The sequence below is a fragment of the Phoenix dactylifera genome, chromosome 14 (genome assembly GCF_009389715.1).
Source record: "Phoenix dactylifera cultivar Barhee BC4 chromosome 14, palm_55x_up_171113_PBpolish2nd_filt_p, whole genome shotgun sequence".
In the NCBI taxonomy this organism is placed as follows: Eukaryota; Viridiplantae; Streptophyta; class Magnoliopsida; order Arecales; family Arecaceae; genus Phoenix; species Phoenix dactylifera.
This window is the reverse complement of record NC_052405.1, coordinates 16325658-16340559: the sequence shown is the minus strand read 5'-3', so window position 1 is coordinate 16340559 and position 14902 is coordinate 16325658. Positions and strand designations below refer to the sequence as shown.

General features: G+C 45.1%; 1 long non-coding RNA gene across 1 annotated transcript; it reads left to right on the top strand.

The window, feature by feature from the left end:
• Positions 1-9795: 9795 nt before the first annotated feature.
• On the top strand, positions 9796-10601 carry LOC120113164. Its single transcript, XR_005514980.1, has 2 exons — positions 9796-10201; positions 10287-10601. It is a non-coding gene; the product is annotated as an uncharacterized LOC120113164 (long non-coding RNA).
• The last annotated feature ends 4301 nt before the right edge of the window (positions 10602-14902 follow it).

Below are 14902 nucleotides of genomic sequence, written 5' to 3'. Positions count from 1 at the left end.
CAACATTTTATTTTTCCATCTCTTGAAGTGGGCTCCCTTGAAACAGAAGGGCTTGTTAAGATCTCCAATGTTACCATCGTGCTTCTTAGGGATTGGCTCCATTTCCTTGATTCTCCATAAAATTATTGGGGAAAATACAATAAGAGGACGAAACCAATCGAACTGAGGCACGAAAAATTTTGCTCTCTTTCAGGAGATTCAAGCCCTCTGTGGTTGGCAAAGCCTAGAACCTAGTGCAGCAGAAAATACTATGACTTGTCTCCTCCAGGATACAATAACCCAATGATCATCATACGGTAAGGACCAACTCATACGGGAGGCTTTTGGGGAGGCACTGGCTGAGCGAGTTCTGGTTGTGCCGATCACCATCGAGGAGAGGGCTAATAGGACGGTCTGGAGCAGTTTTGATAGACCGAGGGTGAGCACCCAGAACTTTCGAGGGCTGATGGCGAGGCCCCGATGCGGCAGATGGAGGGAGCTTGGATCTGCAGCTGCGTATCCACCCCCAGGTTGCCATGTTCATTTAGAAGGTGGCTTGGAGGTGCCTACCAACCGGGGGTGTACTGGCGAGCAGAGGGATGAGGGTGTCCCCCGCCTATGGGGTTTGCGCAGCGACGGAGGAAACCATTTTCCATGCCCTCTTCTGCTATCCGCGTGCGGCCTAGGTTTGGCAGTGCGCGGGGCTCATCCTCGACATCGGGCGAGGCAAGTCCCCATTGGAGGTTTTTCTCTTACGGCTGCAGACGTCTGCGAGGAGGCCAGACATAGTGGATTGGGTGGTCCAGTATGCCTATTTGGCCTACCATACTTGGTTGGATAGGAATGCCCGGGTCTTCGAGAACAGATGGCTACATCCGAGGGTGGTGGCAGCCAGAGCCCTGCTTCATGCATCGGAGTTCATCAACAGTGAACTATCCTATTCCCCTAAGGCAGTTAGGGACATCTAGGGCTCCTATCCAGCTGTGTCAGTGACCAAGTTTGCCTTTGTTTCCTAGGATCCCCCACCTCCTTGCTTTCTCAAGGTGAATTTTGATGGCAGTGATGCTGAGCGAGGCTAGAGAGGGGTGTAGGCTTTATCATTAGGGATCACTACTGCAGATTTGTGATGGCTGGCGGTCGACGAATCTTCGACACCTCTATCATTGGAGCGGAGCTGTGGGCGGCATGGGAGGGACTCTCCTATGCGAGGCATGCTCTGGGGGCGGAGTACATCCACCTAGAGAGCGACTCGGCCTTGGTGATCGAGGAGATTTGCGGGTGACTCTCCGAGTCGGATGGCCAGTACTTGTTCCTTGACATATGACGGATGGCAGAAAATTGTGGCTCCTTCAAAACCATGCATGTGTACTTGGAGGCCAACACAGCTGCTGACTGGGTGGCCTCCTATGCGGCGCATCACTCGGAAGATTTTCTTTGGGTGAATCAGACGGATGTTCCCTACTCGTTTAGCCAATTTCTTTTTTCTAATTTTCTTGGATGTACTCATATACATTTGGTGGGAGAAGTCAGTGTACCTCAAAAAAAAAAAGAACACCCTTCTTTGCCAAGAACTCTCTCAAAATATTTTTTGTGAGTAAAATGAAGTGATATTATATATTTTTGGAATGAAGGAGGTGATGCCGGACCAAATTTTAAATGGAAGAAGGAGAAGAGGGGAAGAGAAGGAGGAAGAAGAAGAGAAGAAGGAGAAGGGAGGAGAAGAGAAGAAGAGGAAACGTGGGGGAAAGAAATCTTTAATTCTTCATTAAAACCCTAATCAACATAAAGTTCCCTTTAAATAGGGCCCCATAAGAACAATTAAAATAAACCCCTTACATAAAATAATTCCCCACAAATAAGCCCTAAAATGCAAATAAGCCCAGAATAAAATAAACCCCAAATAAATCCTAAAACACAAATAAACCCAGAAATAACAATAAGCAAATATGCAAATAAAATGGGGATCTAGCTGATGTCCCCATCAACTCCTCCCAGGTGAGAAAAACTCGACCCCGTCGAGTGTAAATCGGGTCGGCTGTCGTACTGCTCCAGAAGGTCCGGGTCAAGGCGCTGCAACTCAGCTCGCGAAATCCACGACACATCTGATTCGGGTCGACCTTTCCACCGAACAAGGTAACGTTGGTAGCTTCCTCTCCTGGTAGATATAACCTGCTCATCTAATATATGTTCTATGTGTTCTCTGCGTGCATGAAACTGTGGAGGTGGAGGCTCACTAGCAGGTGCTAGAGCAGGGTGATCAACAACAGTGGATGTATCAACAAAAGGGTCAGAAGGAATGAATGTTGATTTCTTGTAGGAGACTAAATCTTCAATATTAAATGTCGCACTAATCCCATAGTCTTCAGGAAGATCTACAACATACGCATTCGAACTGATTTTCTTTAGGACTTTGAACGGTCCCGCACTACGAGATTGCAACTTTTTGAACGTCCCCGAAGAAAGTCGTTCAGGTCTAATTCTTACCATGACTGAATCACCTACATTTAATTCTTTATAACGGCGGTGCAAATCAGCAAAGGATTTATATTTTAAGTTATTAGAGTGAATAAGTTTGCTGATCTCCTGATGCAATGAATGCAGGTGTGAAGCAAATGATTGTGCAGACTCAGAGACTCGATGTTGATGAGACATGGGAATCAAGTCTATGGGTTGCCTAAGTTTATAGCCATTCACCACTTCAAAAGGACTCATGCCTATGGTCCTATTGACCGAACTATTATATGCAAACTCGGCAGTTGGTAACACGAGATTCCAAGTCCTAGTATGCTCACCTACCAGACATCTGAGAAGACTCCCTAGACTTCGGTTGACAACTTCGGTCTGGCCATCAGTTTGGGGATGATAGGCAGAGGAAAATTTTAATTTGGTACCCATCATGTGCCAAAGAGTTTTCCAAAAGTAGCTCATAAATTTAACATCCCTATCGGACACAATAGATTTAGGAAGACCATGGAGTCTAACGACTTCGTCAAAATAGAGTTTCGCAATCCTAGAAGCATCAGAAGTCTTAGAACATGGAAGAAAATGAGCCATTTTAGAGAATCGGTCCACTACTACAAAAATGGAATCGTGTTTGGTCGAGGTACGTGGAAGCCCTAACACAAAATCCATGCTAACATCTTGCCATGGACAATCAGGAACAGGTAGTGGAGTGTAAAGCCCAGTGTTCTGTTTACGTTGTTTGGCTAATTGACATGTGCGGCACTGAGCGACGATCTTGGCCACGTCTCTCTTGAGACTCGGCCAGAAGAAACGTTTTTCCACCATCTCAATGGTTTTGTCTCTCCCGAAATGCCCAGACAGTCCTCCAGCGTGTACTTCCCATACTAGAAAATCTCTCAAAGAAGTTCGAGGGATACACAAACGGTCGGAGCGAAAAGATAATCATCGTGTAAAAAGAAATCATCTTGCTCTCTCTCTACTCCATCTCGTAAGGTCAGGTATACATTACTAAAATCGGGACAGGTGGTATATTATTCCCTGATCCTTTCAAAACTAATTACTTCAGTGCTCATCATGGATAGGAGGAAGATCCGTCGACTGAGCGCATCAGCAGCCTTATTCTCAACTCCAGCTTTATGTTTCAGCACAAAAGTATAGGCTTGTAGAAACTCAATCCATCGGCCATGTCGAAGGTTTAATTTCTTTTGAGAATTGAGATACTTTAAAGCCTCATGGTCTGAATACAGAACAAATTCTTGCGGTAGCAAATAGTGTCGCCAATGTCGCAAAGTTTGCACTACCGCATAAAATTCCTTATCATAGGTGGAATAACGCAACCTGCCATCACTTAACTTTTCGCTAAAGAACGCGACAGGGTGACCTTCTTGGCTTAACACACCACCTATGCCAACGCCAGAGGCATCACATGCGACCTCGAATACCTTAGTGAAATCGGGGAGGCGCAAGACATGTGCTTCAGTCATCCTATGCTTAATATCTTTAAATGCTTGGGATGCCGACTTAGTCCAGATAAAGTCTCCTTTCTTCATGCAATCTGTGATGGGAGACATTATTGAACTAAAATTTCTAATGAAGCGACGATAGAAAGTAGCCAGACCATGAAAACTACGTACTTCTGCTAAGGTCTTGGGCTCAGGCCAATCGACTATCGCGCTTACTTTTTCTGGATCAGCGGAGACACCCTTGGAAGACACTATGAATCCTAAGAAAGTGACGTGATCAGTCAGGAAGGCACACTTCTTAGGGTTTACAAAGAAGCTTTCTTTCCGCAGGACTTCACAAACCTGCCTCAGGTGTGAGAGATGGAGCTCTTGAGTTTGACTATAAATGAGGATGTCATCAAAGTATACAACGACAAATTTGTTCAAGAAAGGTCGAAAGATCTGTGTCATCACCCTCATAAAAGTACTTGGAGCATTTGTTAATCCGAAAGGCATTACTAACCATTCGTAGAGTCCATCTTTGGTTTTGAATGCAGTTTTCCATTCATCCCCAGGACGAATCCGAATCTGGTGGTACCCACTCTTTAGGTCGATCTTGGAAAAAACTGTAGCACCAGACATATAGTCTAAAAGGTCGTCCAGCCTAGGAATAGGAAAACGATACTTAACCGTGATTTTATTGATAACACGGCTATCGACGCACATCCTCCAAGAGCCATCTTTCTTGGGAGTGAGGAGTGCAGGTACAGCACAGGGACTCAAACTCTCACGAATATAACCTCGAGTGACTAATTCGTCAACTTGGCATTTCAGTTCAGTGTGCTCGTTTGGATTGAGTCTATGGTGGGGAAGATTTGGCAGTAACGCTCCAGGAATGAGATCAATTACGTGCTGGATATCACGCATTGGAGGGAGTGCCTCTGGAAGATCAGTGGGGAAGACAGAGTGAAACTCCTCCAACAGAGGAACTACGGCGGCCGGATGTTCGGCATTTGACTCCACATTGATAACTCTAGCCACAAGGGCGAACACAGGTGAATGGCTTTCGATATCTTTCATTACCTCTTTCGAAGTAATGATGTGAAGTGACTCATCTTTTTGTGGTGTAGCACCCTTCTTCTCAGGGCCGGGCTCTCTAGGAGGCAATGAATTCAGTATAATTTTCCGATCCTGGAACATAAAACTACACGAATTTGACCGACCATGAAGTGTGACGTCCCTATCGTATAACCAAGGTCTTCCTAGAATGACTTGACCTACGTCCATCGGGAGGCAGTCGCACCAAATCTCGTCTTTATAAGATAGGAATTGAATCGGGACAAGGCATCTTTCTGAAACTGAAATGGACGTCTTATCTACCCAGGCTACTTTATATGGATTAGGATGAGGGGTAGATTTCAGGCCAAGGCGAGAAACAACTCCAGACGCAATGGCATTGATGCAACTCCCGCTATCAAATAAGATTTTGCATGTTTTACCATTGATCTTGATAAGTGTATAAAACAGGGAGGTTCTTCGCCAGTCTTGTTCGGTCTTTATTTGGGCTAGTGTGCACCTAACCACATGGAGCCTATGGTTTTGGTCATTCCTATCAGTGGGCTCATTTTGGTATTCAGTCTGAACAAACTCTAACCCAGTCTTTTCGTCTCCAAAGTCATCTACAAAATCCTCAATGTTTGGTTCATAGACTTCTTCGACACATTCAGTATCCTGGGTTCCTGCTTCCAATTCAGTCATTAAATAGGTCTTGGCGTTACATTGGGACGCAATATGGCCAAACTTTTGGCACCTGAAACACTGGGTTTGGTTTCTTAAGGGCGGGTTGGACCCTAATATGCCTTTTTCTTTATCAGTTGATGTACTTTGAACAGGCACCGGGAACGTCCTAGTCGGTGTTTGGCTAGAACCGGGCTGGGAAGGATGATTGGAGAGTGGTCTAGGTTGTGGGAGATAGCTTTGACTAGGTCGGGCTCCTGGGGGTAAGAACCGAGAGTCGGTACGTCTCACCACAGGGACTCGTAAAAAACTATCCACATCTTGAGCCAATTGGTATGCCTGGCCAAGGGTAGTAATCTCTCGGAGGATCAATTCTTTCTGGATCTCCTCGCGGAGTCCTGCTCGAAACCTAGAAAGAGTAACAGTCTCCTCTTCGATTACACCGCACCTCATGTGAAACTCCTCAAATCGTGCAATGTAATCGGCAACAGTTGAGGTTCCTTGAGTTAGTTTCTGCCACCTATCCATAAGACGTTGTCGGTAAGAGAATGGCAGATACTTCTCATTCAGTTTTTCTTTCATATCCTCCCAAGTGGTGATACGTGGAAGCCTTTGGGTCTCACGCCGATGTTCAACGTTATGCCAGTACCAGTGAGCTTGCCCAATAAGCTTCATTTTGGCAAACCGTACTCTTCTATCATCGGTCATATCGTACCACTCAAAATAATTATCCATGGCTGCTCTCCAATCAAGGTACACGCTCGGCTCTAATTGACCAGCAAATGTGGGGGCTTCTACTTGCACGGTACGAAGTAGTCGCTCGTCAAGATCGCGCTGGTGATCAGGATGATGTTGGTTCCTAGGGGGATGGGGAAAAGCTACAGGCGGTGTGGTCAAACCAAACTCGGGATAAGCTGCGATTGGGGATGATGGTTCCGGAGTCCTAGGGTGTTGTACTAGAGCACGGATCTCACGTTTGAATTCGTCATGATCAGCTCGTATTGCAGCTAATTGTTCCAGAATATCTTGTATAACTCTGGGGTCCATGGTGGATAAAGGGGTCTGAGAGTCAGTGAGGAGGTACTCTCTACCACTACGGGTGGGCATACAGGAACTACTCTAGTTGGTGATATGATATGCAATGCTACTAATGAACCCTAATTGTCCAAATGTAATGCAGGACAACCTACTGATGCAACCCACTAATGCAACCTACTATGAATTCGGAAATCAGCAACTTTTCACAAAAATAACTTAAAATTAAATGTTACTAATTTGTACTTTGGTTATTTCAGAATTAAAGTAGAAAATTAGTCACTATAAGAAGTTAGGTTGCAAACACGTTTTACAGTCATTCAAAGTCTGAAAGTAATCTGATCTATGGATGTTGATGATGTCCTGACACTAAAGTGTGCTAATTTAATATTTAGATTTAATTGGTAGGTAGGACGGGTGTGGTGGAAAATGTTCTAGGTTTTGCAGTTTGACAAGAAAATAAGTTTCAAAATAGGGCTGTCATGCAAGAGAACTAGAACATATTTAGATAAGCAAGCCCAAAGGAGGAAGAACCTATTACCTGTGGCGGATACAGCCAATCAGAATCATGTACTCATGGGCTGGGGCGACGATCGGGGGCGCGGTGAGTCGGCTCGTCGGATGGCGTGAATCTGATCGAGTTACAGCAACTGGAGACCTGCTGAACCTGTCAACTTTGGGGTATACTGTATGGTGTGGCTAGCGGGCCTGTAAATGAGGGAGGCTTGTGAGTTGACCCTTGAATCAGTGGCGGGCCCTGCAGTCAGTTGGGCCGCAGGTGCTACGGTGGATCGGGCGCAGGAATGGGGCGCGGTTCAGAGAGAGGGAAGGAAAAAAAGGGGGGGGGGCGCGATGGAGCTCGAGTGAAGGAAGAAACTGGGGACCGAAAGGGGAGTGGAGAGAAAAGGGAAAGGTGGAGGCGGTGGTCTGGTGCAGCGGCAAGCGGAGGTGGGCGTAGCGGCGGGGCAGTCGGACCGTGAGGAGGAGAGGACGGCGGAAGGAGGGCGGCGGGCGGCCTGTGGAGTCGGCCGGTGGTGAGGAAAATGGGAGGGGATGTACGATGAGGCCGTCGGCGTCAGCTCGGGCCCCGGCGGCTCGGGCGGTGGACGAAGGAGGAGAAGGAGGATGGAACGGATCTCGGCGGCGGCAGGAAGCGGCACGGGCGGAGGCGGCGACGGCGGAGCGACACGGGCGGCACGGGCACAGGGGCGGCGCGGGCTCGGGTGACGGAGGAGATGGCGTCGGCGGCAGAGACGGCACGGCAGAGGCGGCGAGGAGGAAAAGGCGGAGTGGCCGGTGGTGGCGCTGCAGGCTGAGCTCGGCGACGGCGGCGAAGGAGGCGGTGGAAACCCTAGGGTTTCCTCTTCGGCAGAACAGAGGTTAGTTTTTTTTTTTAGGAACACGTGCAGGTCACGTGATCCGAAGGGATTTTTTTTTCTTTTTTTTTTTTTTTTTGAACCTTAACGGGTTCGGGTTATCGGTTTCGGGTTTCGAATGAAACCCGCTCCGATAACTGTGAAACTCAGCACGTGCGGGTCACGTGCCAATTTTTTTTTTTTTTTTTAACTTACTGGATGTGGACCCGGGCTATCGGGTTTTGGGGTAACGGGTTTAGAACTTACCTGTTACCACCCGTCTTCAACCTCCCGAACCTCCCGACCGAAACGGAAGGATGACCCAGGCTGCTCGGCGGTCGTTGCGGAGCGACTGAGGGGACCGGCGGCGCAGCCAATAGCCACGGGGCTCTGATCGGCAGCGGCTGCAGTCGGGAAGGAAGACACAGCGGCGGTTGCGGCCGGAACGGAGGGCGAATCGACGGTTGCAGGCGGGGCGGCTGACGCAGTGGTGACTCCGGTTTCGAGGGACAAAGCTGCAAGGAGGGCGGTGACGTTCTTCTTCTTTCCGGCGGCGGGAACCACTCGTGGCCCTTCGACACGCTCCGGCGTCCGTGGTCGACGTACGGCGTAGTATTCGTGCGGCCACAGGAAACCGGGGACCCGTCGGCGCTCGGCCATACACCGGCTGACAGTGTTTGCCGGCGGTGGGGAAAGCGGCGGCGACTGTTGGATCAAGTCAGAGAGACGCGAAGGAGAGTCTGGTGCAGGGGCTGTGGCTCTTTCTTCTCCCTCGGCTGCAGAACCCTTTTTTTTTTTCTCTAGTGAAAACCGACAGAAGGGGAGGGGGGGTGAAAACTGAGAGAGCCTGGTGAAAACCGAGAAAGAGGGAATGGCCCTGTTCTTCTTGAAGCACCGTGAGAACCGAGGGAAATGAAGGCTGTTGTTGGATCGGGGCTTTGGCAGCAGGGGCAAAACCAGCCTTGCTCTGATACCAAGTTGATGCCGGACCAAATTTTAAATAGAAGAAGGAGAAGAGGGGAAGAGAAGGAGGAAGAAGAAGAGAAGAAGGAGAAGGGAGGAGAAGAGAAGAAGAGGAAACGTGGGGGAAAGAAATCTTTAATTCTTCATTAAAACCCTAATCAACATAAAGTTCCCTTTAAATAGGGCCCCATAAGAACAATTAAAATAAACCCCTTACATAAAATAATTCCCCACAAATAAGCCCTAAAATGCAAATAAGCCCAGAATAAAATAAACCCCAAATAAATCCTAAAACACAAATAAACCCAGAAATAACAATAAGCAAATATGCAAATAAAATGGGGACCTAGCTGATGTCCCCATCAGGAGGAGAAGGGCTTATATAGAGAATTTGAAATTTTGAATTTATGAGAATAATAAAAACATACATGCACTTATAAATTCTAAAAATAACTCTCCCGACTAAATAATTTTCCAAAATGATTCATGAATAATTCCTATGTATTTTTTTATGAACCCTCATCTCCTACTACAGGAAAAAGGGCTTATCCCGACTTTTTACTGCCGACGCTTAGTATAAGCGTCGACAATTTTAGCTCAAGGGCGAAAATCTGCCGACACTTTGAAGAAGCGTCAACGGATACGGCGAGTGGACGACGCTTCAGGGGCCATTCCCTCCCCTCCCCCCCAGCCCGGCGCCAACACAAATATAAAATCTAATCCCCCTAAGCCCTAACCCCTGCAGCCAGCCGTCCCTCAACCCGCCCCCCCCCCCCCCCCCCCCCCCCCCCATCCCCACCTCCCCCACACCCCCCGCGGGCGATCCCTAACCCCTCCTCCTCCTCCTCCCTAACCCAAATCCAACAAATCCCTCTCCCTCTCTCTTCGTCGCTCGCTTTCAAAAGTGATAACCCCTCCAGCCGCCGCACCCCCCTCTCCCCCCCCCCAACAAATCCCTAACCCTCTCTAGATTCAAGAAGCCATCTCCTTCCCCGACCAAGTACTCCTCAAATCCTCCTCTTCCCTCCCCATTTCCGACCTCCTCTGCCTCTATTACTCTTCCTCCCTCTCCATCACCGTAGGCGGCAGCCTCATCCTCGGTCCCCTCCTCTTTTCCCTGCTTCTCTTTGTGGCGTCGAGAAGCAGCGCATAAAGAACGTCTTCAGCGATGATGCCTTCGCCCGCCTCTTTGCCGTCGTTGAGTCCGACATCGACGATGCCCTCCAGGTCCTCCTCCTCTTTCGCCCTTCCAGGGCTTCCTTTTCCTGATGTTCCCTTAGTGGCCCATTTTTTTCTTTTCCCTGTTGTGTAGAAATTGGAGATGGCAGCCGGGGAGAAAAACAGGGCAGCGGCGGTGGCAATGAATGCCGAGATCCGGCGCATCAAGGCCCGGTTGATGAAGGAGTTGCGCATCTAGCCGGCCGGATCTCCGGCGAACTCCACCTTCCTCACCGCTGTCCTCCTCGCTTGCTACGGATGCGGTGGTTAATTCAGATCCATGTCCTGCAGTGTTCTTCTCTCTGAGCTGTTTTTCTCCCTTCTAGTTGATGCTGTTCATCTTGGTTTTACCCACTATAGTTGTCTTCCCTATTAAGTAGTTGTATCACAATCACAGAATTACTCTTCAGATATCTCTGTTGTATAAAATTTTTGGGTAGCTTGTTTCAGCCTCCCTTTAGTTTAAAAAAAAAAAAAAAAAAAAAATATTTGTGGATTTTGCAATGCACCATATCTAAGCGTCGCTAAAAACACCTTTTAGCAACTCTTTTCATAAGCATCGGCAATTTTTTTTCCACTTTAGCATAGCCGACGCTTTGGCGACGCTTTTAAAAGCGTCGGAAGAAATTACCGACGCTTATAAGCGCCGATAAAAGTCTTAAAAAGCATCGCCAAATCTTATTTTTCTTGTAGTGTCCCCAAATGGATGCGTGTTCCCAAATGCATGAACCCTCCATGTTCCCAAATGCGTGAACCTCATAAATAATATGAATATTAAATTTTAATATTAAAATGCACCAATAGGAGCCATAAGAGAGATACAACTAAAGAAGGAATTGCTTCCGTAGACGGCATGTGCTAGTGTTCATACTTGAAAAAATAAATAAATCAGTCAATAAATAAATAATAATCTTTTAATATATATATATTTAGGTCAACCAGTCGGCGCAGTGGACTTATTGGTTGTGACCCTTGAGATTCACTTCTCAAGAAAAGCCCTGCACCGAGAGCCCGCGACTTAAAAATTTCAGACCTTTTTCTGTCCATCTGCTAGCCGTAATGCGCTCCTGCTTCTGCCTTATTCTCTCTCTCTCTCTCTCTCCATAGCACACACTCTCTCGCTTCTTTTTTTTATGACTCTCTCCCTCTTCCTTCCAGTTCCATCGTTTACTCATCTTTTCTTACAATATGGGGAGCATTCACGTGTGGATCCCTTTCTCACGTGCAAAGATTTCAGAATGATAGAAGGCATCAACTTCTGCGTCTAAATCATACAATTAATAAATGAAAAGAGCGACAAAAATAAGAAACAAGTAAATAAGAAACTAGAAGGCTTTTAGAGTATTATTTCTTTTTAAACTTAAGTTGCATGAGTTTTTTAATTAGTAGATCAGGAGTATGGATGGGTATGCAATATATATATATATATATAGCAAAGGCCAATGGCTTTTTTCTTTTGTTTTTTCATCACAAAATGATCTACTGTTTTTGCAAAACAGAAAAAAAAAAAAACATATCCAAGTGGCCAATAGTAAAATAATTTTCTACAAGTTCTGATTTTTTTTGATTTAATGTCATTTCTTAATATGCTTTTATATAGTTATGGTCTCATTGCAATTCTTGAAATTCATGAATCAGCTGAGTATTTTAAAGTCGGATCAAACCACTGACACCATGAATCAAGTTGACTTTGCTAATAAAGTATGCCTGAGGTTACTCTCCTCAAGAGAAATGTTACTAATACAAGCCATACAGCTGACCGAGGAACTGTTCTTTACAAGGTAGAAGTACAATATGGTTTGCATGGAACTGCTAAAACCTCTGATCACTTGGTTAAGTTTGGCTTATAATTGATTCCGTACTAGAGTTGAATTTAAGAAGCTTTGATATTTTCCTATTAATAACGGTTATTATGGCTGGGTTAATATATTGTTAATATAAGGACTCTGGTACTAAGTACAGCCAATCAAGTTGATGTGTTTCATCATTATATATTTAAAAATAGTCAACAACTCCTCCCCATCGCATCTTCAGCCAATTCAAGCAGATGTTTGCTGGGGAACACAGGGCTCTCCTGCCAGATATTATCCGGTTCCGGAGCTTCACGCAAGCATCCTTCATCCCCTCCCGGTTTTATTTTCCACCCAAAACGCGTCTGTAGGATTAGGAGACACTCGCCTCATATGTCCAGGCTCTAGAACGAGTCTTTCCGATGTGGGACTATTGGCCTCACACCCTTCCCACTATCAGACAAGAGTCATCCTCGGCCTGATACCAAATGTCACGCCCCTGCCAACGCGAAGCACGTGAGGCATCTAGTGTCACAAAAGGGGGCAAATACGGAGCTCTCCTACTAGATATTGTCTGGTTCCGGGGCTTCACGCAAGCGTCCTTCATCCCTTTCCGATTTTGGTTTCCTCTCAAAACGCGTCTACAGGATTAGGAGACACCCGCCTCATATGTCCAGGCTCTGGAACGAGTCTTATGTGAGAACCCGTGCGGGCGTGTGTTTAGTCCCACATCAGTTATTCGCTGGGTAGATCTTGGGTACTTATATAGGATCAAGGAACTCAAATAATGCCTTCCGGCTAGCCATTTTGGATGAGGTACTGGGTTGTTACATATCTAGTAATGGTAAATGTTTGTGAATCTGATTCTTTAAGAGCTTGTAAGAGCTTGAGACTGAGTTTTTTCCTTTGAATGTACCTTAAAAAAAAAAAAAAAAAAAAAGACTCCTCCCCATGCCATAAAAACAAGCTTGATCTACTTTGGGATCACTTCAGGTGTTACCTCGTAAACGTACCAATGATAGTTTCAAAGGACAATATGCAGATCAGGAGTTTTGTTGGTCAGAATTGTAACTCCAAAGTATGTCTATCTGAATATCTCCTCTGCCTACGTACTTCTCCAATTGTTCTCATCCACTAGGATGAGTTGAAAGTTCCCTGCTAGGAATGACAAAGATGGCAGTTCACCTTATAAATGTTATTCTCGCACCAAACTCGAGAACTTTTTACAAGGCTACTCCTTTTATTCTCAAAGAAATAGCCGTATCAACTTATCTTTATTTCTTTTTTATCTTTTTTTTTAAAAAAATGGAAACATTAGGGCATTTGGACTATCCTACCAAGATTTTCCTCTAGAGGCTGGTGCTAGTTTACAAGCCTTTGGCACAATGGGTGATTCCACTACAGAAAAATCGGTCTTTTTCGGTGCGACCTGTCATGTCGAAGCTCAGGTGCTCGCTGAATTATTGGGCCTGGAGCGTTATGATCAAGTAAGGGATTATGACGTTGAAGTTACCCCCACTCAGTTGTCTGCAGTAGGCATGTATACAAGAAATGCTGGAGAAAGTAGTAGCAATGCAAAAGTTAGTAGACTTCAGACAATAATTGATGATATGAAGGATCGTCATCGGGTAGAGTTGGCGGAGCTGAAGCAGAACCAACAAACTTTGCAGTCTCAGCTTGAGCATATTTGTTACAGCGATTTCTCTCTCCTCAGGTAAATAACTATATATATTTGATGACTTTACATAATTATTACTTATTTTGCATGAGTTAATGATTTTCATATTCCTAATTTCTAAAGTTTCTTTTTTTTTTATAGATTTCTGATACTTCAACAGCTCGTAGAGATGATGATGGTGCTGAATCCGGTCCCTGATACTTTTTAAACTGTTATTGAAGGAGTTTTATATGTATCTTTCTTATATTTTTCCAATGTACATTGTAATTCTAAACTTATTATGTAAATTTAATCATATATGATAATATGAATATTTCGAATGATATGAATATTTGTGTTGATATAAATATAATGCAGGTTCATATTGCTATAATGTGATTTATGATATGCATTTTTTTTTTAGTATTTTTTTTCAAAAAAAAATTCACTCCCGACGCTTTAAAGCGTCATTAAAAAACAGCTTTGGCACCGGGCCGACACTTTAAAGCGTCGGTAAAAACACCCAGCTAGCATGCTTTCGCCGATGCTTTTAAAGTGTCGGTAAAAACCCTCACTGTTACGCTTTCGCCAACGCCTTAAAAGTGTCGGTAAAAACTTCTTCGTCAACGCTTATAAGCATCGAAAAGTTTCCCGCCACTACGCCGGCACGCCCAAGTATTAGTTTATGCCAACGTTTATAAGCGTCGGAGCAACCACGTACGCCAACACTTTAAAAGGTATCGGAAAATCCTTGGTTTTGCCAACGCTTTACTCTTGCGTCGACAAAAACTTTCCCCACTCAGTTATCGCCGACGCTTTTGCGACGCTTCCTTTAGCGTCAGCAGGTATTTTACCGACGCTAATAAGCATCGGTAAAGGCTATAAAAAATGCCAGTAAAAGATACTCCTGTAGTGTTCTCCATCCACTATTCAAAAAGATAAAAATAGGGTTGAGAGCCCAGCAGATAATCTAATTAGTTTTGTGTAATGTAGTTTTATATTTTGCTTAACTAAAAGTTATTTATTGCATGCATGCATATATAACATAAGTATAAATATAGGCATAATACAACTTTAGGATTTAGAGCAATTTGGCCATTTTGAAGAGAGTAAGAGAAAATAAGGTAAATGGTAAAATGAGACAGAGGTTTAAATACAAACATTTCTTGGAAAAAATTTTGATGTTTTTTTTTTCTATCCTTGGAGCTCCATTCAAAGGACTCACTATTTTCAACCAACGTAAAATACTTTATCTTAAAATCA